Raw genomic sequence first — 27,667 nt, 5'->3', positions numbered from 1 at the left:
TTGTTGTTGTTTTTCACTGCTGTATCCCCAGCACTTTGCCTAATTCCAAATACATAGAAGCCATTAACATATGCTCAATCGTTAAATGCATGAATGAAGTTACTGTATCTTCTGTAGCTTTTAATAAAAAGCAGTGTTAAGATGTAGTGTCTCAAATAATGTCTCATCATTCTTTCACAGTGAAGCCTCAAAATGCTTGAAAAATAGGATATCTCCAAACGATAATTTTATATTTATTCTTATCATGAAAAAAATTGCATAAATGCATTTTTACTTCCCTAGCTTAGGAAGCAATAGGATTGAGCCTGTTTGGTGAAAAGCTTGCTGTTATTTTGTATTACTGTCAACATCATTACCACAAACAAATGTTTCCTGACCAGGGATCTACTTAATGTGAAGTTTGAGGTTCTCTTTTTGCAAATAAGATGACTGCAGCCCAAAAAGGCTAAGGATTTTTTTCTCCAGGTCTCACAGCAGATGAATGCTGAAACCACTACGCTAACCTGAATGTCTGACTTGAAAATCTATGCAATGTAAAAATTTAGAAATTGTGACAAATCCTTGAAGCAATCAAGAATCACAGATTTCTGGCAGGTTCTAAATGTCCTTCTCTAGATTCTCAATTTTCCACCACCCCAGATACACATTTCCCCCAGTCACATCTTCTTTCTTCACTATTTTATACTTTAATACATTTTTTGTCTTTAGAAAATCAATATCTGTTCCATGAAAATGAAAAGACAGATTAACCCACAATTCAACCCACCAGAGGCAACATTGTTCATTATAACAGCTCAGATGAGTGACATTCCATGCTAATTACTGCATGTCTACAATAAGCATAGAGATTATGGGTAATATTTATTGTCAAAGATAAAGTAGATATCCATGTTTTGTTTATTTTTCAATCATCAAATAGCAAACAATAACCTCCCTTGAAATTTTAATCTAACGGTCCTTACCGGTTAATATCATCCACCGAACTTAAAAGTCTTGAAAGGGGAAGCACACAGTTTCCTGCAGTCAACTTCAGCATGATGCCCAACGCAGTTAATGCTTACAACTCCAGGGTGCTCACCTCCACTAAAAGCCAGTCTTGCACATCAGCCCTACAGGGAAGGACAGCTCATGCCAGAGTGCAAGGTGGGGTCCAAGATAAAGAGTAACCCAGCCTTCCGGAAATCTAAGATTCAAATGCGTCTGGTTTCCATTAACTGCATTGCAACAGCCTCTTCAAAGGCAAAGAAAATTCCTCCATCCACAACTATAAATGCAGCTTCCTCCAATGTGGCAGGTCTAAAAAACGATACTGGGTCAGAGAGTGAAGCTCTCAGTGGAACCCTTATTCTTTTATGCTGATTTTAGACAAATTGACTTTGTTTGTTTAATAACACAAGCAATATTTATTACAAAGAAAAAAGTCAAAAGCCCCATTTATCATAAACAAGAATTAATTGATATCCTAGTATTATTGTTTTTAAAAAATGCATAACAAAGTGAAGGCATACAAGCATTTATCATATCTTGCTATATTATGATCATCTTTTCTAACATTTTAAGGCTGCCTCATAATCAGTTGAAAAGATGTATGGGTTGCTTCCAGTTTCTCTCTATTATAAACATTTCCACAATGAGCATCTTTTTTATTCAACAACTCATTCTACAAAGATTTCTTGAACACCTGCAATGGCAGCCACATAGTATCTAAATTTTTGCTCACATCCTTAATTATTTCTTTAAGGTAAAATTCCCAGAAGTGGAACTGTTGGGGAAAGTATACTTTTCAGATTTTGATTGGAATTGCCACTTGTTGCCCCAGAGAAGCTGTACCAATAGACACTTCTATCAATATCACCTGTGAATGAATGTCTACCTCATCCTACCTCCACCAAGGAGGGCAGCAGGTCTGGTTTTAGAGCAGTTTTACTTTCATTAGGCCTCAGACCAACTGCAGTGGAATCGTATGGTAGTACCAATTGTCAGCCCCCAACCTAGAGACCTACTCAATCAGCAATTAGGCTTTTAAAAACTGGTGGGTTTTATTTTTTTTAATCATTTTACTTTAAATTCTGGGATGCATGTGAAGAATATGCAGGTTTGTTGCATAGGTATACATGTGCCATGGTGGTTTGCTGCACCTATCAAACCTTCATCCAGATTTTAAGCCCCGCATGCATCAGGTATTTGTCCTAATGCTCTCCCTCCCCTTGATCCCACCTCTCAACAGGCCCCGGTGTGTGATATTTCCTTCCTCGTGTCCACATGCTCTCATTGTTCAACTCCCACTCATGAGTGAGAACATGTGGTGTTTAGTTTTCTGTTCCTGTGTTAGTTTGCTAAGAATGATGGCTTCCAAATTCATCCATGTCCCTGCAAAGGACAAAAAAAAAAAAAAAAAAAAAACATTTTTATGGCTGTATAGTGTTCCATGGTATATATGTGGCACATTTTCTTTATCCAGCAAGTGTGGTGATTCCTCCAGGATCTAGAACCAGAAATACCATTTGACCCAGCAATCCCATTACTGAGTATATAACCAAAGGATTACAAATCATTCTACTCTAAAGACACATGTACAGGTATGTTTACAAAACTGAGTTTTAATAAACTCTCCACAACATTCCTAAAAGTTTAAGAACCACTATTTTTTTTTTAGGTTTTATTTTAATTTATTTTATTTTATTATTGTACTTTAGGTTCTGGAGTACATGTGCAGATCATGCAGGATTGTTGCAGAGCTACACACATGACAATGTGGTTTGCTGCCTCCATCCCCACATCACCTATGTCTGGCATTTCTCCCCATGTTATCCCTCCCCAGACTCCCCACCCTCCCACTGTCCCACCCTTGCCCCCCCCAAAACAGACCCCAGTGTGTGATGCTCCCCTCCCTGTGTCCAGGCGTTCTCATTGTTCATCACCTGCCTGTGAGTGAGAACATGTGGTGTTTGATTTTCTGTTCTTGTGTCAGTTTGCTGAGAATGACGGTTTCCAGACTCATCCATATCCCTACAAAGGACACAAACTCATCATTTTTTATGGCTGCATACTATTCCATGGTGTATATGTGCCACATTTTCCTTGTCCAGTCTATCATCAATGGACATTTGGGTTGGTTCCAGGTCTTTGCTATTGTAAATAGTGCCGCTATGAACATACGTGTGTGTGTGTGTCTTTATAACAGAATGATTTATAATCCTTTGGATATATGCCCAGTAATGGGATTGGTGGGTCAAATGGAATTTCTATTTCTAGGTCCCTGAGGAACCGCCACACTGTCTTACACAATGGTTGAACTAATTTACACTCCCACCGACAGTGCAAAAGTGTTCGTATTTCTCCACATCCTCTCCAGCATCTGTTGTCTCCAGATTTCTTAATGATTGACATTCTAACTGGCATGAGATGGTATCTCAATGTGGTTTTGATTTGCATTTCTCTAATGACCAATGATGATGAGCATGTTTTCATATGTTTGTTGGCCTCATAAATGTCTTCTTTTGAAAAGTGTCTGTTCATATCCTTCACCTACTTTTGAATCAGTCTGTTTGTTTTTTTCTTGTAAATCTGTTGCAGTTCTTTGCAGATTCTGGATATTAGCCCTTAGTCAGATGGGTAGATTGCAAAAATGTTTTCCCATTCTGTTGGTTGCCAGTTCACTCTAATGACTGTTTCTTTTGCTGTACAAAAGCTCTGGAGTTTAATTAGGTCCCATTTTTCTGTTTTGGCTCTTCTTGCCATTGCTTTTCGTGTTTTAGTCATGAAGTCCTTGCCTATGCCTATGTCCTGAATGGTATTGCCTAGGTTTTCTTCAAGGGTTTTTGTGGTATTAGGTCTTATGTTTAAGTCTTTAATCCATCTGGAGTTAATTTTAGTGTAAGGTGTCAGGAAGGGATCCAGTTTCTGCTTTCTGCACACGGCTAGCCAGTTTTCCCAACACTATTTATTAAACAGGGAATCCTTCCCCCTTGCTTGTTTTCATCAGGTTTGTCAAAGATCACATGGTTGTAGATGTGTGGCATTTCCTCCAGGGCCTCTGTTCTGTTCCATTGGTCTATATCTCTATTTTGGTACGAGTACCATGCTGTTTTGATTGTTGTAGCTTTGTAGTATAGTTTGAAATCAGGTAGCATGATGCCTCCCTCATTGTTCTTTTTGCTTAGGATTGTCTTGGCTTTGCAGGCTCTCTTTTGGTTTCATATGAATTTTAAAGTAGTTTTTTCCAGTTCTGCGAAGAAGGTCATTGCTAGCTTGATGGGGATAGCATTGAATCTATAAATTAGTTCGGACAGCATGGCCATTTTCGCAATATTGATTCTTCCTAACCATGAGCACGAGATGTTTCTCCATCTGTTTGTGTCCTCTTATTTCCTTGAGCACCGAGAACCACTAATTTTGAGCATAAGACACAGTGTTATGAGTACTACCACCAACCAACTCACACCTCCCTTGACCATTCCCACTGACATCATTTCTCAATAACCTTCCTTATGGCTGACAGACAGGTAGCTCTTCAACAGATGGCCTGGGGGTTATAAACTCAGCTTTGCAGTCATTTTGGCAAGAAAGTGAACTCTGGAACTAAGGTGGACACAATATAGAGATCAGTAGAAAGAAGAGAAGGATGTGGTTAGAGGCAGGGCACCTGAGAAGTGGCCACAGGGTTTCCATGAGAATAGCAGTATGTAGAACCAGGACCGTTAGCTGGAAGACTGGCTTTGAATGTCTGCCCCGTCTTACTCCTAACTCTAAGACCTTGGGCAACCCCTTCTCTCCATCCTCAGTTTCCTCTTTGTTTTATCAGGAATAAAAAGTCCCATTTTGCAGCTCAGTGTGAGTTTCACATATGAGAAACAATGTGAAATCCTTTGGAAACTGTAAAGCCCTGTCCACATCAGGGGGCAACATTATTAACACAGACTTGAGCGTGGGCGGAGGGGAAGGTTGCTCTTCCTGTTTGCAGTCCCCCTTCCTCATTCTGACCGTGAAATTCACATTTCCCCCGGAATCTTCAAAGGCCCCATTTATCAGCCATCATAGTACAAAGCAAACAGCCTCCTTGGCCTTATTTCGAGGGGTATCACTTACACTTCCCAGTTGGAATATTATCCTTCTTATCTCCAGACTGCAGAAATGCATGACCCACACCTCTCTTAGTTATATGGAAAATTACTTAGAAGAGGCACCAACATTGCAGAGAAGGAAAGAAACGGTGCAAGTTTAGCACACTGTTGGGGAAGGCAGCATAATGTTTAGGGTCTAAAGACAAAAGCTCAAATCCTGACCCTCTTACTAAGATGAAGAGTGTATCCTTGGCCATTATGAGAATAAATAGCCCAAAGCAGAAGCAAGAGTTTTACCCTCCACAAATCTGCTTTCTCTACGTTTTCTCATCTCAGAAAATAGCTCCATGGTTTCTCATACCAGAAATGTGAATTATCCTTGATTCATCTCTTTCTCTCATCTTCCAAGTTTAATTGATCGCTCTGTTCTACACCCTTAAGCAAGTTGCTTAACCTTGGGTCAGTTGCATCATCTGAAAAATAAAAAATAAAAATGTATCTCATCCCAGGTTGTTCAGAAATTAATTTAGATAACATACTTTGAGTCAGTGACCAACTACTTGTTGAAAATGCCAGCAATAGCTTTGTAATGTAAAGTGACACCTCTGAGACTCATTACACAAATATTCGTGGAGCCCACGCTGTGTCCCAGGTACTGTACAAGGTGCATAACAATGAAAAAGGCAGGAAGATTCCTGTCTCCTGGGGGTCAGGATCTCTCTTGGGGTGTATAATTTAGTAGGTGGACAGGTGGTTCGTGGAAGGAGAAATAGACAAAGGAAAGAAGAAACTCAGACTATGGTAAGTGCTGTCCAAAGGGAGCCTTAAAGTAAGATGATTTGATAGAGTAGGCATGTGGCTATCTGAAACTTGGTGGTCAGCAATGGCTTCTCTAATGAGGTCACTTTAGGCTGACATTTAAATGACAAGGAGCAGCCAGTCATGTAAGTAGGATGAAAGGACAGTAGGCATCAGACAGAGGGAAGAGTCAGTGCAGAGACCCTTAGGCATGCATGAACCTGGAAAGGCTAAGGAATATCAATAAAGCTACCGTGGTTGAAACATGAAGAGTACAAGGAGAAGTGAATTTTAGCTACCAGGGTGATGGAGGAAAATCAGAGGGTTTCACAAACAAAAAAGAAGGAACTGGAGTCTGTTTTGTTTTTTCCAGTGACAAGAGAGTCCAGCCAAAGGTTTTAAACATGAGAGTGATTGGTTTTATTTGCCTTTCCAAAAGCTCACTCTGAGTATTGCATGGAGAAAAGGTTGTAGGATAAAAAGAGCACAAAGGAGGTCAGTGAGGAAAATACTCGCAGTAGCTCAGGCAAGAGACAGTGATGGTTTGGACTGGAGTGGAAGAATGGAGTTGGAAGAAAGGGAAATTCTGCATGTGCTTGGAATGGAAAGTCAAGAGGACTTGGTGGTCCATTAGATCTGGATGTTGTTAGGAAAAAAGAATCAAGGATAACTCAAATTCCTGGCCTGAAAAACTATGAAGGTGCTTACTAGGATGGACAAACTCTAGGGAAAGTAGTTTTGCAAAGGGAAATCCAGAGTTCTACTTTCACCATATTATTCTTGTGATGTCAAAGATGCTCATGGGGAAATGTGAAGCTGGCGCTTAGATATGAAAGTCTGGGCTTCCAGGGCATGTTCAGACTACAGGTAAAAATTTAGGAGTCATCAGAATCGCAGATACCATTCAAGGATCCACTTCTTGCATGTTTTCACGAATTGATATATTCTAGATTTCTTGTTACATCCTAGAGAACTACAACAACATAGTTTCTGCCCTCAAGAGAGTCTCAATGCCATAAAGAAAAGAGATCAAGAGAAAAGCGTATCATACCATTTGTAAGTATTAGAATGAAGGTGGTGATAAGGTGCAGTGTGTGTGGTATTCAGTCATCACTCCAAGTCTCTCTAGTCCTGGGTTCTGCCTCCATAAACGGGAATACTACTACCCGTCTTGTCTGTAGGGCACTAGCATCTCAAAGGAAATAATGTAGATGGATGTAAATGAAAAAGAGAGTCCTGAATTATTATCCCAGGGCAAAGAGGGAGAAAACTGGCATGAAAAGCTTATTAACAAACTTTCCAGTAAAACACAGGGCTAAGTTCTGGCTGATAGGACTTAAATGCATCCGTCTATCTAATCATTCCAGCAGGAAATGTAATTCTTCACAAGCCAGTGTTGCTCTGAGGAAATTTGCATGAAGTCTAAGATAGGATGGAAAAATTTCTCTGCTGCTGCTGCAGCTGTGTGATAGCTACAAAAAAACAAGCACAAAGGACTTAGTGACTGTTTGTTTCAAAACAGCCCAACCTTGACCCTTAGCAAACGTTCAACCTTCCAACTTTCTACCAATGACATCACACTGTCCAAATGTGAAAACAATAAGCCACGGAGTGAATGTGCTTTCATTCAAACTTTGACATTATCCTTTAAAAACTGCTCCTCCTGACCAAGTCCTTTAGCGTCTGTTTCCTGAAATAGGATATGGCTGTGCTAACCACCTAAGTAGGAGAATTTATCAGAGATTTCAAGGCATGTAACATGGTGTGTGTGGTACAAAATGAATGACTTTAAAATGTATTAATATGAAAAGAAAGGGAGGCATATGGGTTTTTTCAAAACCTTTCTCACTTGGAGAGGCGACAGGTGGGTTTTGTTAATCTGGGCATTGCCAGTACCTATCAGAATAGAGGTTCTCTACATGTTTGTGAAATGAACAAATGACATGCAAAATAGCTGTGTGGAGTCCTTGAAGGACAAAATAAGGGATCTCTGGCTAACTATGCCTGCCTCTATACCAGGGATCCTTTCCTACTGAGCCCAGCTGGTACCCACAAGTTAGAAAAATCAACTTTATAATTCACAATTTCAATGGCACCTTTGTTTGGGAAGACTGACGTTGGAGCTCAATAGGGAAAAAAAAAGTTCCCGTCACTATGTAATTACCTCAGTTTTCTTCCACTCCTCTAACTAAAGGAAAAGCTTACTTTGACAAAGAGAATATTAAAACCTGCTTCTGCTCTGGCAGGTTTAGAAAAAATGTCATGGTGAAGACTCTTCCGAACATGATCGACTTATGCAACACGGAGAATATTCATTGCAATAAATGTTCTTCACCGTGTAAAAGTTATTACACAAGAAGTCAATGTTTCCTTAGGCTAACATTTCCCAAAGTAGGCCAATTGGGCCACTGGATCTGCAGAATGTTAGTAGATGTCACTGGGAAGACCAGGGCTCCACCATACCCAGGTGCAGGAAAGACTCAGGTAAAAGTAAAAACTGGACTAAAAGTTGAAGAGGTATTTTTACCGCAGCATTGTTCATCTTTCACATGATAATGTGCATTGTCAAGTCCCAAGAAAGGGGGAATCATGGTTCATGTTTGGATTTCTACAGCATCTCACAGGACTTTCCACACTTTGAGAAATGCTTCCTGGAGTCAGAAGAATAGAGCACATCAGCTTTCCGAATCCCTTCCATCCAAAATCAGCTGTCGTCTTCTGCCATACACGATCCAATGGAAGTGACACATCGCTGAACGTGTTGTTGCCCCCTGGGAAACGTTCCCTGTAAACTTCATGAATCCACTATTCACTCATCCAAGGATTCATTTACTCATCAACCGATGTTAGAAATCTACTATGGACCAGGCACTGCGATTAAGGCAGAGATCTGTTCTCTTGGAAAGAAGATGCTATTGAATCCTACAGGTGATAGGAATGAGAGAGGAAGCCGAGGGCAGAATGGAGGGTTTAGAATGGAGAAAAGCCTGAAGAGACAGGAGAGTGAGAAAGAGGCAGAGAGGTGAAAGCTCTATTTCATTGCCTGTGGTTATCGAGAGCTCACTGTTACCAGGCTCTTTGCTAGGTATAGTGAGCACAATAGTGTCCAAGGCACAACCCGTGTCTTTGAAAAATCAGCTCTTTATTGGGAGAAAAGAATCCGATTTTGCCTTAAGGAAGATCATGCAGGCTACCCACATGGTAGCCTGGAAGAGGTAAGGCTGTGACTGGTGTACAGTGGACCAAGCTAAGTAAAAAGTGGGACAGCCTAACCAGGAACAATGACAATGGAGATGGGGAGAAGTGTGTAAAATAAAACAACACTAATGATACAGAATGGACAGAGGGAGATTAGTGGTCTAATTTGAATATTGAATGGAAGACCAAAAAAAAAAAAAAAGCTTCTAGGATTTTAGTTTTTAGCAATCAGGTAGAAAGTAGTACCAGTCAGTGAGAAGGGTGGATGATGGAGGCGTAATGATGCAAGATGGTGGGGCTGAGGTGTGTGGGGGTGGTCAGGAGATCCCAGATGTGCAACTGAGGAGGCAAAGATACATATCTGAAGTTCAGAAGAAGAGGGAGCAGGCCCCAGCTAGAAATTTGGGGTTATCAGCAAAAAAATATGATAACTTAAATTACAAGATTGAGGGTTCAGACAGGAAGATTTTAGAATGAGAATGAAGGAGCCTCCAAAAGACACATGGCTTTACCAACACATCAATTTTAGCCCACAGCCCTTATTTCACACTTCTGACCTCCAGGACTCTAAGAGAATAAATTCGTATTGCTGAAGACACAAAGCTTGTGGGAATTTGTTACAACATTGGCAGGAAACTAATACAGATGGACACAAAGGGCCCTAATTCAACTTGTAACCCGAAAAAGGTGAACCTTGTAGGTACTCTTCCAAGAAGAAGGGAGCATGACTTATCTTCTAGGTTCTTGCCTGCTCTGTGGTCCAAGAAACTGGAAATTGGCCTCCCATTTCTTGTGGACTTACGCACTTCAGCATAGCACAGTAGTTGAAACAGAAGCACTCACATGCTGTGTGATTGCATTGATATAAAGTTCAAAAATAGGCAAAACAAACCCATCATGTTGAAAATCAAAGTGGGGATGACCTTTGGGGTGGAGGGAAGGAAGAGCGTGTAGAAGTAAGCAAGTGGAGGGGCTCCTGGACACTGGTTATGCCCTACTTTTTGACCTGGGTGGTAAGTTCCCAGCTGCCCTCATAATGTGATAACACAAAGATTGGCAACACTTTTGGGGGGAAAAAACAGATAGCAAATAGTTCAGGCTCTGGGGGCCATTCTTCTCTGGCTTACTTACCTCTGTGGTTGTAGCCCCAAAACTGCCATCAGCAATTAATAAATGAATCAATCATTGCAGCCTAGTAAAACCTTATTTGCAAAACCCAGTGGCAGTCTGGAATTTGCCCATGGGCTATAGTTCGTTAACCTCTGTGATCACGTATTGAATATGTATTTATAATTTGTGCACTTCTCTTCAAGTGTTTTCTTATTCATCTTTTAAAAGTTTAAAACAAACTATAAAAGAGAGCAGAGTTCTGGATTCAGACTGCCTGGATTCTATTCCTGACTTTTCTACTCAATTAGTTGGTGACATTGGGCTGCTTACGTTCTCTGTGCCTTCGTTTCTTCTTCTGTCACCTGGGCTGTCGTAACATTGAAATGAGATAAAGTGTACACAGCGTTAAAAGCAGTATCTAGTTTATAGGCAGCCTTCAATCCATGTTCATTATTTTAAATGAGATCTTGTTGTTTTGTTTTTTTTTTTTTGAGACGGAGTTTCGCTCTTGTTACCCAGGCTGGAGTGCAATGGCGCGATCTCGGCTCACCACAACCTCCGCCTCCTGGGTTCAGGCAATTCTCCTGCCTCAGCCTCCTGAGTAGCTGGGATTACAGGCACGTGCCACCATGCCCAGCTAATTTTTTGTATTTTTAGTAGAGACGGGGTTTCACCATGTTGACCAGGTTGGTCTCGATCTCTCGACCTCGTGTCCACCCACCTCGGCCTTCCAAAGTGCTGGGATTACAGGCTTGAGCCACCGCGCCCCGCCCGAGATCTTGTTATTTGCAACAACGTAGATGGAACTGGAGGACATTATGTTAAGTAAATAAGCCAGGCACATAAATACAAATTTTGCATGTTCTTACTCCTTTATGGAAGCTAAAACTTAAAACAATTGAACCCATGGAGATATTAGAATGAGGGTTCCCAGAGACTGGGAAGGTCAGTAGTGGCATAGTGGATATAGTTACTGCATAAAATAGTTACAAGCAATAAATAAGATCTAATATCTGATAGTACAACAGGATGAATACAGTCAATAATAATTTAACTGTACCTTTAAAAATAACTAAAAAAGTATAATTAGATCACAACACAAAGGATAAATGCTTGAGGTGATGGATGTCCCTTTACCCTGATGTGATTTATACATCTTATGACTGTATCAAAATATTTCATGGACCCCATAAATATATACACCAACTATGTACTCAAAAAATTAAAAATTAAAAACGTTTACTATTCTTATTGTTATTATTGATGCTCACAATAGTTCTATAAATGTTGGCTTTTTTAGTTCCATGTTACAAACGAGCAACTGATGCATTTTGCCCAAATCTTTCAGTGTCTCCCCATCTCTCTCCAGATTCCCTGGACTGGCATATGAGGCTCTTTCAAGCTTCTAAGTCCTATCTCCAGCCACACTGTGACCATCACAACCACTTGCAGCTACCCCACCATACCACGTTCTTTATGCCTGGACTTTTGGACATGCTGTTCCATCTGCATAGAAGGACCGTCCTCTTAGCAACTTGGTGAACCCCAACTCTTCTTTTAAAATCTTGTTTTATGCTCTCCTCTGTGAAACTTCTGAGTCTAGACACCATGGATTAGTAACCTCAAAACTTGAACCAATGTATCAGTTATCATTTATCTCATTCCTACTTGTCAAGAGCCATGCACATTCTAGGCAGCCAATGCATGTCTCCTGAGTGGATTGCATGTCTGAGCTCACCTCTAAACTGTGAGCTCTTATTTATCCTTCTTCCCCAGCCCCTAAAATAATGCCCTGTACAAGGCTAGTGCCCAGTAAATATTTGTCAGATGGATGAATGAATTTATTTTGGAAGCCACCCAAGGCCTGAGCGTCATCACAGACAAGTAGACCTAGAAGATGAGTAGCACAGTCCCAATCTCAGAGAGCTCCATAGAGAGTTTCAGTCCCCATGAATATCAGTCCTCAAGGGATAATATTATAAGATTTTTATCTGTATTTTATACCCCAGGGGAAATTCTATGGATATTAACATAAGTATTGTTCACATTTTCCAGTCATAACATCAAATAAAATACATGCTCACCATTTCCCAGAGTCTGTGAGGGACAAATTTTCTTGCTGAGGCAATTATCCTCCACAGCTGCTGTTCACAATTCTGTCCAACTCCCACAGACACCAACAACATTACCTTAATGTTAGAAGGGACCCCAGAGATGAGCTAGCCCAGCCCTACTGTTTTACAGATGAGAAAATAAATAACTTGCAGAGTTTTCTGTTTTCAGGATCATTTTGCTAGGGTGTTTTATTTTTGCTGGACTTGAGAAAATGCAACAACATTTATGAACAATATCTGATCTCACTTATAAGCTTACAGATATATACATATGTAGCTGAGGGAAAAAAATTGGTAAAAAAATAATCAAAAGGAAAATTATTATGCAGCCAGGATCTAGAGAGAGTAAACAAACCTGGGTACCATTTCACCACTTGTCAATAATGACAGTGCCTATTAGGGAAACCATTTTACACAATAATTTTCAAGCAGAGTGGTGATGAGCACACGACCCATGTCTGAAGCAGTACTGGGTGTTGTAGATAGAAAAGCATGAATCATTTGGTTATATCAGAAATCATTGAGAGAGAAAAACAATTTGTTATCAAGAGCACTCATTCTCTGGGGACTTTCCAGTGGCATCTACAGCCACCTCCTGTTCTGACCAGCTCATAAAACTCTGAAACCCAGTTTCCCATATTCTGAATCATCTTGTGTGCCTTCTGTCGCTGCTACTGGTAAAAGGGCATGAAAAGCCAAAATAGGACTCCCAGGCCTGGCCCGAGGATCAGTTCTGGAAAAGCAAAAGGCAAACCCAGATGAGAAATAAGGTTCTTCAGGATCTTGCTTCTTCATTCTCATCATCACATTCTGGTGTGCTGTTCCAACTCTGTATCTTAATCAGAGCAGACTTGTCACTTAGTTGTATGTGATGACTTTCATATACTTCTTGTTGCCTGGATTCTCCTATTCTTGACCATTGGCCTAGTCAATTTCCAATTCTGAAGAACTTGGTACAAGGCTACTTCTATTTCACTTTCCTGAAAACAACGATTATTTCCAGCTCCTGATGAATATGTCCATCAGAGCTCACATCACAGACCTGTTTATCCATGGTTTACTTATCTGCTTCCTTGAGAGACTGAGCTACTGAAGACAGGGACTTTGTTCTACTCCTTGGCAGAACAGTACTGGGCAGCAGTATTGAGCAATGCAAGTTTGCTGAAAGAATTAATGATGAAAGAGTCATGAGAGTCATGAGAAGAAGCCACAGTCAAGTAGTATGGGAATGGGGAAAATTTTGTAGTCCAATAATTTGGGGAAATAAAGTTAGTAAGGCCTTTATATATATAGACTTCTCAGTGTCTTTTGTATGCAAATGGCTTGGTAAATATACAAAAGATGGTATTTACTAAGTACTTAGTAAAGAAGTAGTTTCCAACTTGTCTGTAGAACACGTGTGTGTGTGTGTGTGTGTGTGTGTGTGTGTGTGTGTGTTTGTGTGTATGTTTCTTCTATCTCCCAGACATACTACTCAGGAGATGCAGCTTTCAGGCATCTTCCACTAGACCTTTTGCTTTACGCTAAGACCATTACCAGAAAGTGTATTGTCTGTCAGTATCTAAGTTATAAGCCCAATGTGCAGGGTTGGAAGTGCTATAACAAATGACTGAATTGAATTTAGATGTAAAAGTACTTCAAGTCATTTTTGAGGCTGAAACTCCCACAATGAAGAAGCTCTTCCTCCGAAGTTCTACAAAACCCATCTGAACTTTTGACCCAGAAACTTCTTACACACTCAAGGAAATGTTCACACCAAGTCAATTAGCTTTTACTGTTCTTATCTGTAGTAATTAAAGGGCATCAAAAAACCCTCCTAACCATTACATTCATATAACATCTTTCTGGGTGCTCCGCATTCAGTGTGGTGAAGGTAATGAGCAAAAAAAGAAAGACAAGAAAAACAAAAAATACCTTTTGAAACCCTGATAATATTTTCACAAATGATATTTTTATAGGCATAAAATTCTTGGTAAAAATATATGAAGGTTTGATTCCCTCAGATATTATATGAATAAATTAGGTTAAAAAAGCAATATGTTTCAGAAATTCATCAAAAATTAAAAAATAAAAAAACATTTACTTGTCACTCTTCTTTTGATGGAGCCTCACTCTGTCACCTGGGCTGGAGTGCGGTGGCACAATCTTGGCTCACTGCAACCTCCTTCTTCTGGGTTCAAGCAAGTCTCCTGCCTCAGCCTCCCAAGTAGCTGAGATTACAGGCGCCCACCACTATGCCTAGCTAATTGTTTGCATTTTTAATAGAAGAAGGGTTTCGTCATGTTGGCCAGGCTGGTCTCAAACTCCTGACCTCGTAATTCACCTGCCTCAGCCTTCCAAAGTGCCAGAATTACAGTTGTGAGCCACTGCACCCAGCTTATTGGTAACTGGTTATGTGCCAATATTGAAAATGCAAAAGTGCAAAAAAAGAAAAGGAAAAAGTTCTCTTCTCAAGAGGATCACTATCCCTTTACAAAAATGAATCGTCATTGAAGAAAAAATATCTATGACAGGAGCACTATCTAGTTTTTAACAGGACATCCTTAGCGCAAAGACTGGAACATCATAGATGCTCAGTAGATATTAAATGAATGAGTAGCTAAGTGAACAAATGGGTGACTATAGGCAGGATTTAAGTGGATGTCTTGACACATCAAGGTAGGGCTTCACAAAGGGCTGGGAATTGACAGATACCATACAAACGGGCATCCTCAAAAAGTCACACTATAGACACATCGGGGAGGGTAAGTGGGAGATTTCCTAAGTCCGTAGGATAGCAGAAGGAGAGGAGTGTTTCAAAGATGTACGATGACTAGACCTGTCTGACCTGAGTGGAGTTGGCGTGAGATACAGCATTCACACCACACAGTTATATTGGAAATGTCTTAAAGGATCATTAAATGTCATGTTATAAAGCCAGAATTTTATTTTAAAGGTAAAAAGATACCACTGAAAGAAGTTTTTGACCTAAGAAATGATAGATGAAGGTTCTTCTTAGGCATAAGGCTGTCTCATAATTTACAAGGAAAAAAAACTGTTGATTAGATGGATATTGAATGAAAAGAACCTTCTCAAATCTCAAGTTCTTGGAAATAGAGATGCAAACCAATGCTTCAGAGTTCTGTAAATGGGAAACATTGAACAGGCAATAACAGATAAGCAATTATGTCATGAGATAGACCAATATTTAAGTTTCTGCTACTTAACAGCCATCAGACTGGGGCAAGTTGCTTAACCTTGCCAAACCTCAATTTTCTCCATTGCAAAATGGGGATATTAATAGCACTACCTCATAAGGTTGGTGGTAAGGATTAAATTAGATAATGAATGTGAACTATTTACAATGGTGCTAACCCACAGCAAATGGTCAAAACATACCACCTATTAACATTGGACTTGAAATTGCAATTAATGGTTCGTTCACTCAGTAGGTCCTTGTTAAGAAGACCATGAAAGAATGAACCAGCTTTAAAGGTAATTCCTCAGTCTTCTTGTAATATTGATATTATTAAACATATTTTTAGGGAAGGTTGTAAGTTGGTTTTAATATTTTGTTCCTTTTATTTATATTTTTGTTGCATTTGAGTCACCATAATTATATTGGGCACGGATTTAATTTTCTGTGATATTTAAGTCCTGTTTGTTTCTAGCCTGCTTCTTTCTCTTCTAACTCAATTTCCATTTTGTGTTGTCTAAGTTAGAGAAAGGTAATGCCAACTTCTTCTCAAAATCACGTGTAGGGACTTGCCTATAGTCACACAGCCAAGACAGCCAGATCTGAAATGTAGATTTTCTCACTCCCAGGCTGGTGTCCATTCACACCCATGAAACAGTTTTTTTCCATTGTCCCTAAAGTATGCCAACTAGGCACCAATACTAATGGGAGTGCAAGTATTGAAGCATCCACTTGAAAAGGTACAGAAATGCATGGGTGTTTACTGGCATGTAGCAAAACTGTAGGGTTCACTTTCCAAATGAGTCAGATACCCATTAGAATGGCTTCATTCAACTTTTGCATTAAATATAGAAAATCTTATACAGCAACCCACATGCAAATATTTAAAATGGTGCTTTTTTAGCTCACGATGCTTTCCCTGCACCTTCTAATCAGCCAACCAGAATCAGCACAAAAACAATATAAAAGACTTACATTTTTTGTTATCAGTAATTTCCAAGTTGGGGAAGACATCATCACAGGATCTCATCCTGACATCAGTACTTCCCCAGCTGACACAGAAAACTCTGCTCTTACAGGGCAGCCCCATGTTGTCGAGCACATGACTAAATATAGATCACAGGCTCATGCTTCTTGATCATCAAACACAGCTCCAAAATAACATTCAAGGAGTTAGTCCACAGCTCCAAAATAACATTCAAGGAGTTGGTCTGGTTTTGGGGTTAGAAGGTATGTGTGGACTCATGACTTTGCCACTTCTCATAAATAACAGGAATTATTTCATGAAGAAGATGCCATGTTATGAATGCTCCAATATCCTGTCATCAGCACTGAGCACTGCAGTTAACTCAAAGCATCTACAGCTTTGCCACCACCAGCAGCCAAAGACACACACACCACAGTTTCTTACGATTACCATGCCTTGTATCTTGTTCTAACTGCCTTGAAAGTCCTATCCCACTCCTTGCCTGTCTGTCATCCTTTACCTCAAAACTCAGCTTAAACTTCCTCTTGGTAAGAACATCTTGGCTGGCCCCTAGGTTCCAAAATCACTTTGCATATGAGCCTTCCACTCTGGGACTTAGCACATTATGTTATGTGTTGACAAGTCAATTCCACATCAAGCTGTGGTCCACTTAGAAGTAGGAATCATCAAATTCTCCTTTCTAGAGGCCAAGGGAACTTGGTTGGAGCAGCCTCACTCCTTCGGAGCTGAAGCAAAGCAGATAGTTATTCAGACCAAACACGGTACTGAGTGTAAGCAAAGAAAGCAAATCAGGGCTATGGAAGGTCATCATGACAGTACCACAGTCAGAGAGGCACCAGCAGCATTCCACAGAGGGAAGGTGAATTCAGGAGTAAAAAGTCAGGACAGATGAACAAGGCCCGGGGTAATAAAAAGCAGGTAGGAAAGACAATATGAAGTGGAATAAAGCAGAAGGGCTTAGGACAGAAGTAAGGTGGAGCAGGAAAGAAGAGGGCATGTCCAGGGATCTAAGGCTCTCTGGAGATGGCTTAGAGGTAAATGAGAAAGTTGGCCATTGTAAAGGAACAGGACTGTTCTAGGGACTGTTTCTTTCTACATCACTGCTACCTGGAACACTGCCTAAAGTAAAGCAGGTGTTTGATAACTGTTTACTGAATGAATGAGTAAATTAATGGATAATGAATCAAAGAGTCTTCCAAGAGTAGGCCTACATATTCAAAGAATCTTAGCCTTGCTACTATAGTAAGTTGGTCATCTGCTCTTGCAGCAGTTCTCATAGGCCGATTGGTTTGCAAGTTATATACCTGTGGGTTTCCTCTGTTAGATGACTGCCCCAAGAGAGCAGCCAGGGAGTTCCAGGAGAGAGAAGAACACCATATCTTGCACACAATAAGCATTCCATAAATGCCTATGAAATGCACTGAACAATATTGAATTTAAATAAATTGCTTTTCAGTATAAATCAGCTTAGTAGTCCAGAAGAGAAGTTTAGATCAAGAGCAAATACAGAAACTTTAAAAAGAATAAATTGAATAAGTACATCAAATGATGCTCAACATCACTAATTATCAGGGAAATGCAAATCGACATCACAATGAGATACCACTTCATATCCATTAGAATGGGTAATACATATTTTTTAAAACCCCAGAAAATAACAAGTATTGGCAAGAACGTGGGGAAACTGGATCCCTGAACATTGCTGATAGAAATATAGTGAAAAACACTGTGGCAATTCCTCAAAAAATCAAAAGTAGAATTATCATATGATCCAGCAATTCATTTCTAAGGATATACCCAAAAGAAGCGAATGCAGGAATTTGAACAGGAATTTGTATATCCACATTCATAGCGGCATTATGCACAGTAGCCAAAAGGTGTAAACAACTCAACTACTAATCAATAGGTGAATGAATAAGCAAAATGTCATGTACACATACAAAATAGTATTATTTAGCCTTAAAAAAGAAGGACCTTCTGGCACACACTACAACTTAAATAAACTTTGAGAACATTATGCTAACCAAAAAAGACAGTCACAAAAGGACAAATGCGACATGATTCCCCTTATATGTGGTACCTAAAGTAGTCAAATTCACAGAGACAGGGAGTAGAGTGGTGGTTACCAGTGGCTTGGGACAGGTGGAAATAGGGAGTTATTGTTTAATGAATATGGAATTTTAGTTTTGTGAAAAAATGTTTTGGAGATGATGGTGATACACAACGATATAAATGTATTTAATACCATTGAACTGTGCACTTAAAATTGTTAAATGGTCAATTTTATATTATGTATATTTTGCAATAAAAAATAGACATTATTAGCAAATTTTTAAAAATTGATAAATCACACTCTAATTTCCTAGTGGATTATCATTCTGGACCATCTCCCCACTTTACCACTTTTAGAAAAAATGGGGCTAGTGATCACTAAAATACATACAACACACACACATATAAATACATGTAAACTATAATCACACACGCATATATTCTTATAGTAAAGCTTTTTGTAATAAACCAAAATGGAGACTGTAACAATAGAAGTCAGGATATCTTACCTCCAAGCCTTCTCAGCTAATTAGCTTCCAGTTGGGCAGGCAGTGTTCTTTCATTCTCCAGAATCTCCCACACCTTTAAGAACCATAGGCTTGAAGAGCAGAAGTAAGCTTAACTGTAAGGTCCAATGGGACCATGAATGTTGAGTCTCTTCCTAGTCTCGTAGAGAAAAGAGTTGTTTCTTTTCTTCTTCCACAAGACACTCCCCTTCAGTACAACTCACTCATAGGCTGAGAGAAGGTAGAGAAAGTTCTTCAGGTCATTGCCCACACAGGATATTGATGGATCCCACACACAAGACCACATCATTGTGGCAGTGAGGCATGAGGCTCTGCCTCCGCCAATCCTGGATACTAGACCCAAGTCCCAGATTCACATCTACCCAAGAATTCAGAGAAGGTCTGTGCTGATCATTGTCTTACTAAACAAACAAACCAGTGTGCAGGCTGGAAAGAGGTTCCTTCAGTTCCTGTTCACTCTCAGAGGTGTTTCCCCACCTCCCCACCTACCTTGTCAACTTGTCCCACAAGGTCCAGTTCCAGTTCCCCCTTGTCATAAACTCTTCTCCTAATATTTAGGTTCTCAGAAGTCTTTTTTCCCCTTTCCTGACTCCTAAATAATGCATTTTGGGTTTTCTTCAGAATGAAGATTTATGTAGTAGAGTCTCTTTGGAGCTTTTATTGAGTCCTTGCTCTGTGCTCTGTTTTATCCTCAATTAGAATATGAGCCCCCAGTTGAAGCTCACTGCCATGTCTTCTTGCCCACTTGACACCACGTGAATTATAGTGTATTCCCAGGAATTGGTTAAGAGATTGACATATTTCAACAACAGCTTTACTGAGTAAAACCACAGCCTATTACAATAACACCTTTTTAGTAGACCTTGGACACAGTAAATTCTCAATAAACGTCCATGACCTGGCTGTCTTAGGACAGCAGGAAGTACCCCCTCTGAATATGGCCATCTTAGGACAGCAAGAAGTACTTGTCATTTTTGTGTCTATAAACCAATCAGGAGGAAAGACAAGAATCCTTATGATCCAGCCTCCTCTCTGGAGCAGACTCACAGATTCCTTCAAGGATCAGAATTGCAGGAAATGTACGTAATTAGCCAGTCCAATTTCCTTTTTCAGAAAGAAAACGTTAAGTCCAGAGAAGGAGAATGATTTGTCCAAGATCATCAATGAGTAGTGGGGCAGTTCTTAGACTAGTTCCTAAATCTTGACCATGGAATAGATAAGAAATCTAGTCAAAGGGTTTGTAGCAGTACATTTGAAAACACTTTTTTTTCTTTTTTTTTTGACCTCAGAGAGAAGTTCTCAATGAGTTATTACATGGAGGACATTGCAAATTGATAAAGCTGCATAGAATCTTCTTGCCTTTTACTAGTTTTCCTCCAAAATCCTTATAATTCGAGAAACATGAATTATTCCAAAGTCACAGAAAGTAGAAAGTTGCAGGAAGGAATTCAGAATGAGGATGAAGATCTTTTCACAACCTGGGCATCCTCTATATTTCATTGCACATTGAGATAAATAAACCATCAGCCCAGGCATTTTCAGAGAAGTCGAGGGCACTTATCCTCCATGGCATAGCATGGTAATGTCATTTCGTGGTTAATTGCTGAAAATGCATTTCTCATTCAAGTAACTTTTACTTTGAATACCTGCGATATGCTAGGTGCTGTGTTAGGTTGAGAGACCCAGAGACAAATTAGGCAAGACTTCTGCCTATGCAGAGTGCTAGAGACACGAAATCAACAAATAATGGTAATAAACTGTGGTAGGCACCACAGCAGAAGTTTATAAGATGTCTCAAACGATTCCAGGCACAGAGGAGACATTCAATAAATATTTGTTAAATGAATGAACGAGTTGGTGAATCAATGAGTTAACCAGAATTTGCCTGAGGAATTTAGAAAATATGTTATAGAAAAGTTGATACTGAAGCTGCATTTTAATTCATTGATTCAAAGTGATCATTTATCTATTCATGTATTCTGCACATGATCTGTTACTAGGCACCATGGTAAGCTGAGAATACAAAGATGAATAAAGCAAGGCCTTAGACCTCCATAGTGAATGACAGACCAATGTGGAAATTAACGTTGTATTTGATGTCTTTGTATTCTTGTCTCTGTGTATATCATAGAATATAAGTTCTCTGAAAACAGGAGAAGTTATATTCTCTGGTTTCTCTAGGCTATCTTGAAACACCCAGAGCAGGGCTTGGCACCTGGGAAGCACTCCACAGACAGTGTTTGCATTAATAACAAGTAACTGAATAGACACATAGATGGTATGTTGACATTACTACAGGAGCACAGAGGAGCCGCATTTCATCAGCAATTTTCCAGGGGCAGAGGGAGAAAGAAGAATCCAAAAACATTAGGAGAGATATGAGGAAAACCAGAACCATCCTAAATGCCAATCAGGGGACAGTTTCCAAAAGAAAAAGATATTTGACAAGCCTTCACTCAAGAATCATTTGTTGACCAATATTCCATGCTCTAAGGCCAGGGCTAGGATAAGACAAGCTAGGAGTCTAGGATGGGAGCTTTAAGAAAGCACTCATTCTCAGAATGGTACAGAGTCAGCACCTGAGAGTGGCGCCTCCTTACCTTTGGGGTCCTTGAATGTCTCACTTGCCCCACCCGAGTGCCAGTCCTGTTAAGCCCAGTGCTGTGTTAGGTACTTGAAATATAATAGTCAATGAGATACTGTCCCTGCCTTCAAGAACTTCAAGTTCTGATGGGCGGACAGGCTTCCAGCTGGTGATGATGCATTCAGACAAGAGAAGGCAGAAGAAATGGGAAGGTATGAGAGACACAGCATCAGTTCATAGGCTCTGAAAATAAGATCGTGTTTGAGCTGAGACTAAGACACAATCACAAATTCACAGGAGAGAGAGGAAAAGCATTCCTGACCAGGGAACAGCATCTGCAAAGACTGGAGACCTTGAAAATACATGAGGTGCTTTGAAATGATGAAGTGTAGTAGCCAGAAGAGAAAAAAGACCGGTAGTAAAAGGGGTTGGTTATATAGGCTCTCCTTAGTCATCCTTTCAGGGTGGAACTCTGTCTTTATTTTTATCATTATATCAGTATCTGGGGCAGTTTTCCTTGGAAACAACATGCTGTCTAAATTAATTGGAAGGCCCATCAGTCTGCTGGTTCTGCCTGGTCCTGCCCTCTAAGAGAACAGGGAGGAGGCCCCAGCTGAGCCTTTGCTGCTCGGTCAGATGTATTTTTAGCCCTGGCAGAAAATAACAGCAGTGTGTGCATTTAATAAAAAAAAAAAAATCAAGCCCTGGGAATGATCTAGTGCCAGTGTTGGAGCAATCAGGGACAGAATATGTTTCCAATTGAATTACTACTGTGGTCATAGTTATAAAAAGAGAGAGGGAGGAGGGGAGAAAAATGTTAGGCTGGTCAGTTTCTCGGGAGCATTTAATCTTGGTTCACTCTAATTTTAACGTTCAAAGACATATGAGCCAACTCTGCCCCTAGGAGTTATTTCAGGGGGACTGGCCAATACCCGCAACTTGCAGTCAACACTGGGCAGCTCTACTGCCTGAAGTTTTCTTTCTTTTCTTTTTCCCTCTCCCCCAGTTTTGGCCTCCACTAATTCTTCTGCTTACAAGCTGATGAGATGCAGTGTGAATAATTACGATGAGGATAAATTTAGAACCTCACAAAACCAAAGGATGTAGGACTCAGAAGCTGAGGCTCAGAGAGAGGTGGAGACAGTACAGCATCAAGAAAGAGCCTCGAAGAGTCACAGTACTGAGCCTTCCCACTACTTCCAGATTAAACATCTCCATATTATAAGTTGTCAGAGACCGTGCCTCCCAGGCTGATCACAATTTTCCCCCACAGCATAGTCTCTCTCCATTGGCTTCCTCCCACCCTTCATCCAGCCTCTACTAAAAAATCATCATAATTAACTGCCTCCCTTTGAAGACCTCCTTTGTGTCAGGCATGGGCTGAGCAATTGCAGAAGTTATGTCATTTCATTCTTAGACTGACATTAAAAGTAGAAACTGCTAGCAATCTGTGTCCAAGAAGGAGGCTTAGTGAGGTTAATTCACTTTGCAAAGATCACACACCTTGTAAGTGGCAGAATCTGAATTGTGGCTCATTCATTCTAAAGCCCTAATCTGTCCATGTGTGGCCCTAATCTCCCATCTTTACACCCCCCTATCATACACATGCCACCCTTGCCCTACAATGCATTCCACTCTTTTTCTTATAATTTGCTCCTAGGATGTCTCTTTTTGTTTTCGTCAGTCACAGCATGTATTACCATTGGTATTGGTGATAATAACTATTATATATTTGGTACATACTATATGCCAGACATTGCTCGAAGTACTTTACAGGTATTATCTCATTTAATTTTCTCAACATTCCGAGGTGGTTACTATTATTATGCCCAACTTACAGAAGGGAAACTGATGCATTAGAAATGGGTAAAACTGGGAAAATGACTCTTGTTAATTGACCATGCAGTAGGCATAGGACTTAGCACAAGACAGGTATCATTGCACTGAACACTCACAGTAATTGTGAGGCAACATCATTAGCCCCATTTTACTGATGAGAAGCCTGAGGCTCAGAGACAGTTTTGAGTAACTTGGCAAGGTCACAGAGCCAGGATGGAAACTCAGATAGGAGAAACTTTTAAGCCCATTGTTCTTATGGTCTGCACCATTAGTTGATTCCATATCTGTTTTTTCAATACATAGTCACTTTGTAGGAGAAAAAGTCATGCTTTCTTCACTTCCAACTCAAAGCACTTCACACAGTGCCCTGCTACACAATGGGCACTTGGTAAATGTTGGATGAGAGGAGGAGTAAATACAGGGCATTTGTAACCTCTTGTGATATGTTTAAAATGACTTGTGAGGAAAAAGCAGAGCAGACACGCAAGGGAAGGGCGTTCTAAGGACAGAAGACACCGCCTCCCAGTGTGTTCAGCTCTTGCGGCTGGTCTGGGCTGTCAGGTCAAATCAGACTCACATGAAGGCTATTTTCTTCAACAGATCATCTCCTGTTTAAAAAAAGGTCCAGCCCTGCCCCTCTTGCCCCTCCTTGCTGTCCCCTGGTCCTCTGAGCTGGCTGGCCCTCACAGGGCCTGGATCTCACATCCAGCCTGTCTGTCCGGAAGCAGATGACCATGACCAGGCTTCTGTTGGCTCCTCCCAGCACCCCCCGGTCCCCAGCAATCCTCACCTGTGCCCTGCACTATGCTCCTCCCCTGTGACTCTGCATCATGTCCAGTGTCAGAAAGCTATAAATGCCTGTAGGAATAAAAAGTAAAAGTCCTGAAAATAGGATTACACCTGGGGTGCTTGAGAGCAGATGGTAGAATCACCAGATAAGCCACTGCCTCTTCTTCACACCTGTCAATCTTGACCTTCCAATCAGTTTCAGGAGAGTAGCAGAGAGGGGCCTCAGAGCCCATGAAAACTGGATTTCAGAGCTGAATCATTAGTGCTGAGGCCCTAGACCCTGGACTAGACATTGGCTTCTCTAAGCCGCCTTTTCCCATTAGTAAACCAGGGATAACAATCCCCAAATTGCAAAGTGGTTGGACAGTCAGAGGACATCATGGATGAGAGACAGGAGAGTGCAGAGTTTGAGAACACAGTCTTTCCAGTAGAGGTAGAATCTCAGGTACACCGTGTGTGACCCATTATTTCAGATTGTCTAGTACTGAGATTTCTCAGGAGTGGGACTTTGAGTGCTGAGTCTGGGAAATACCCAGACAAATTAGCACGAGTTGGTCCCCCTAGTCACCCACCACACAGTAAACTGGGGACAATGTATGCTCTTTCCTCACAGGATGGCCACAAGATTCTGTTAAAATACATGTAAATTTCATGCTCCCATTTCCTCTGTTCCCTACAGTTCCTCCTTGGGTTCACCCATTGACCTCTCTGTTGTTTCCTAGACAAAAGTGGCTAGCCATGCTCTTCAACCAGGCAGAGCACAGGTAAAGGACGACCATACTGCCCTCCCCAATCCCGGGTAGAAGGTCTCCCTCCTGGGCCCAGTGGCTGTGTAGCTGACTACCCTGTCTTGAGGATGCTGAGTGGTCCCCACAAGTTCACGAGGAACAGATTTCCATGATGCTAAATTTAAGCTAACCCCACTCACCTGCTTCATGCCAATCTGGTATCTGGCAGCTGTTAGCTGGAAGAAGGCCAAAGCAGAACACTTATTTAATGAAATGACTCAGACCTACAGCTTGAGAGAATAAAGGAAGTAAATAAAACTCTTCAGAGAATAAATGAAGTAAACCCTTTTGAGTGGTTCACAAGAAGAACGTGTGATGGCACAGCATCACTCACGGGAAAAGTTTTTCATCAAGTCTGCTGGGAATGCGTGGCCAACAGGCCCAGGGCCTGAGGCATCAACAGGTACATTTTAAAGTGTGTTGATTTCGAAACCATCTTGACAACCTCATTTGAAGTAGAAATGGTTAAACACATTATTTAAAATGTATTTGCCCACAGGTATCTTTTGCCAACTTATCTCTCTTCCAAAAGAGAAGAGCACAACCTGGATATCCTTTACTTTAAAAGTCAGACCTGTTTTCAAATCCCCGTTCCATCCCTCACCTCCACTAACCACCTGCCACGTACTAGTTTTGTGACCTTGTGTAAATCACTTACCTTTCTGAACTTCAGTTTCTTGACTTGTAAAATGGGCAAGAATAATCTTTGCCCATCTACTTCCCAGGCTGCCTTAGGAACAAAAGATATGGTCAATAGGAAAATGTTAGACAAATGTCTGTTGTCCTATATATACACATTGGAACCACCTATTATTAACTTTGTTCACCGTTCATACTGGCAGCTGCATCAACTGTCCAACTTCCTGGCCTTACTTCTTTCATCCATATATATTTTAAGTCAGAAAGACCAGTGCTTCAACAACACAGGAATTAGAAATCAGACAGATCCAGGATCAAATCTGAATTCCACTGCTCAGGCTACTTTCATGAGCTTTAGTCTCCTCATCTTTAAGATGGAAATGATAAGATTTATCATACAGAGTTATAAAAAGAATCCAGAGACATAAGTCCTGTGTAAGTCACTCCAGGAAAGACAGATTCACAACAGAAGCAGAATTCAAACCCAGGACTCTTGACATCCGAACCGGGGATATGAACATGATGAACACTGCAGCTACTCCAGACCAGTGTAGCCTCCCTGCCATTTCCTAAGCAAGTTGTTCCAATGCAGGTAAAGCTTTAATTTTTACCTAGTATGAAATGCATATATAAATTGTCACCAACATGCTTAGCATGTTGCAAAGCACCAGAATGGATAAAAAGATGTAGTAAGTACAGTGAGTGCTGCCCCTAAAAAGTTTATAATCTACTTAGAATTATAGATAGATAGATAGAGAGATAGATGATAGATAGATAGATAGATAGATAGATAGATAGATAGATAGAGACAGAGAGAGAGATAGAGACGGAAAGAGAATATAATTCCAAGGGGCTCTGAACCACAATATTAGGATCTAGAATATTCTCAGAGGCCAACTCCCACATGTAAGATAATGTGAAAATCATAAGAATAAATAACAATTGCAATATCAGTAGTTGATATCTATAGCATGCCTTCTATGTGCCAGGCATTGTGTTTAAGTATTTTAGCTATGATACCCTTTTTAATTCTCACAGGAGTCTTAATCCTCACAGTAATTAAACCCTAGTCTAAATACATAGAAATTGAGTCTTAAAACATTATCTTTAGTGAAAGGATCTTACACAAAAGAGAGAACATAGAGCATGACCCAATTTATATGAAGCCTTAGAACAGAACAAACTAATAATGTGGTTTACAAAAAACGTTAAGGCTCCAGTAAAGCATGGAGGTTGGGGCAGGAATTGACACGTTTGAGAAAACTTTTGGGGGTCCCAGGGATGTGCATTAGGGGTTGTCTTACACAGGCATGTGCATTTGTCAAAACTCATCTTAAGATTTAAGATTTATATATTTGTACATTGCATTGTATATTTAAAAGGAAAACCAGATATAAAAAATATTAAACTCTAGATAATGATTAAAATGCTGAAGTATGGGCTGGGCATGGTGGCTCATGCCTGTAATCCCAGCATTTTGGGAGGCTGAGGCACATGGGTCACTTGAGGCCAGGAATTCGAGATCAGCCTGACCAACATTGAGGATCTCCATCTCTACTAAAAATACAAAATTAGCCAGATGTGGTGGCACACACCTGTAATCCCAGCTACTTGGGAGGCTGAGGCAGGAGAACCTCTTGAACCCAGGAGGCGGAAGTTGCGGTGAGCCGAGATCGTGCCATTGCACTCTAGCCTGGGCAACAAGAGCAAAACTCTATCTCAAAAAAAAAAAAAAAAAAAAAAAAAACTTAAGTATTAAGGAGAACATGTACTGATATGCAGCTTACTTTAAATTTTATTTACAAAATTAGATACGTTGATGGATGGATAGATCAATGGATAGACCAATGAATAAATATGTGATGATTCAAGTTACAGTAAAAAAAATAATGGTAGAAATTTGTTGGTAGGTGTAGGACTACTTTCTATTTTTCTATATGTTTGAATATCCTCATAGTGAAAGTTAGCGGAAAATAAGTAAACTCACAGGAGCAAACATAGCA

At 40.4% G+C, this 27,667-nt stretch overlaps 1 long non-coding RNA gene across 1 annotated transcript; it reads right to left on the bottom strand.

Annotated features, from left to right (window-relative positions):
- Nucleotides 1–2,234: 2,234 nt before the first annotated feature.
- LOC141581497 (uncharacterized) lies at nt 2,235–27,215 on the bottom strand. The gene is made up of 4 exons (XR_012514180.1): nt 24,239–27,215; nt 19,008–19,235; nt 5,425–5,536; nt 2,235–2,370 (listed from the first exon to the last, which is right to left on the bottom strand). It is a non-coding gene; the product is annotated as an uncharacterized LOC141581497 (long non-coding RNA).
- Between the last annotated feature and the right edge of the window lie 452 nt (nt 27,216–27,667).

This window comes from Saimiri boliviensis, chromosome 15 (genome assembly GCF_048565385.1).
Source record: "Saimiri boliviensis isolate mSaiBol1 chromosome 15, mSaiBol1.pri, whole genome shotgun sequence".
NCBI lineage: Eukaryota > Metazoa > Chordata > Mammalia > Primates > Cebidae > Saimiri > Saimiri boliviensis.
Note: the sequence above shows the minus strand (reverse complement) of the source record. Positions and strands in the feature narration are given on the sequence as shown.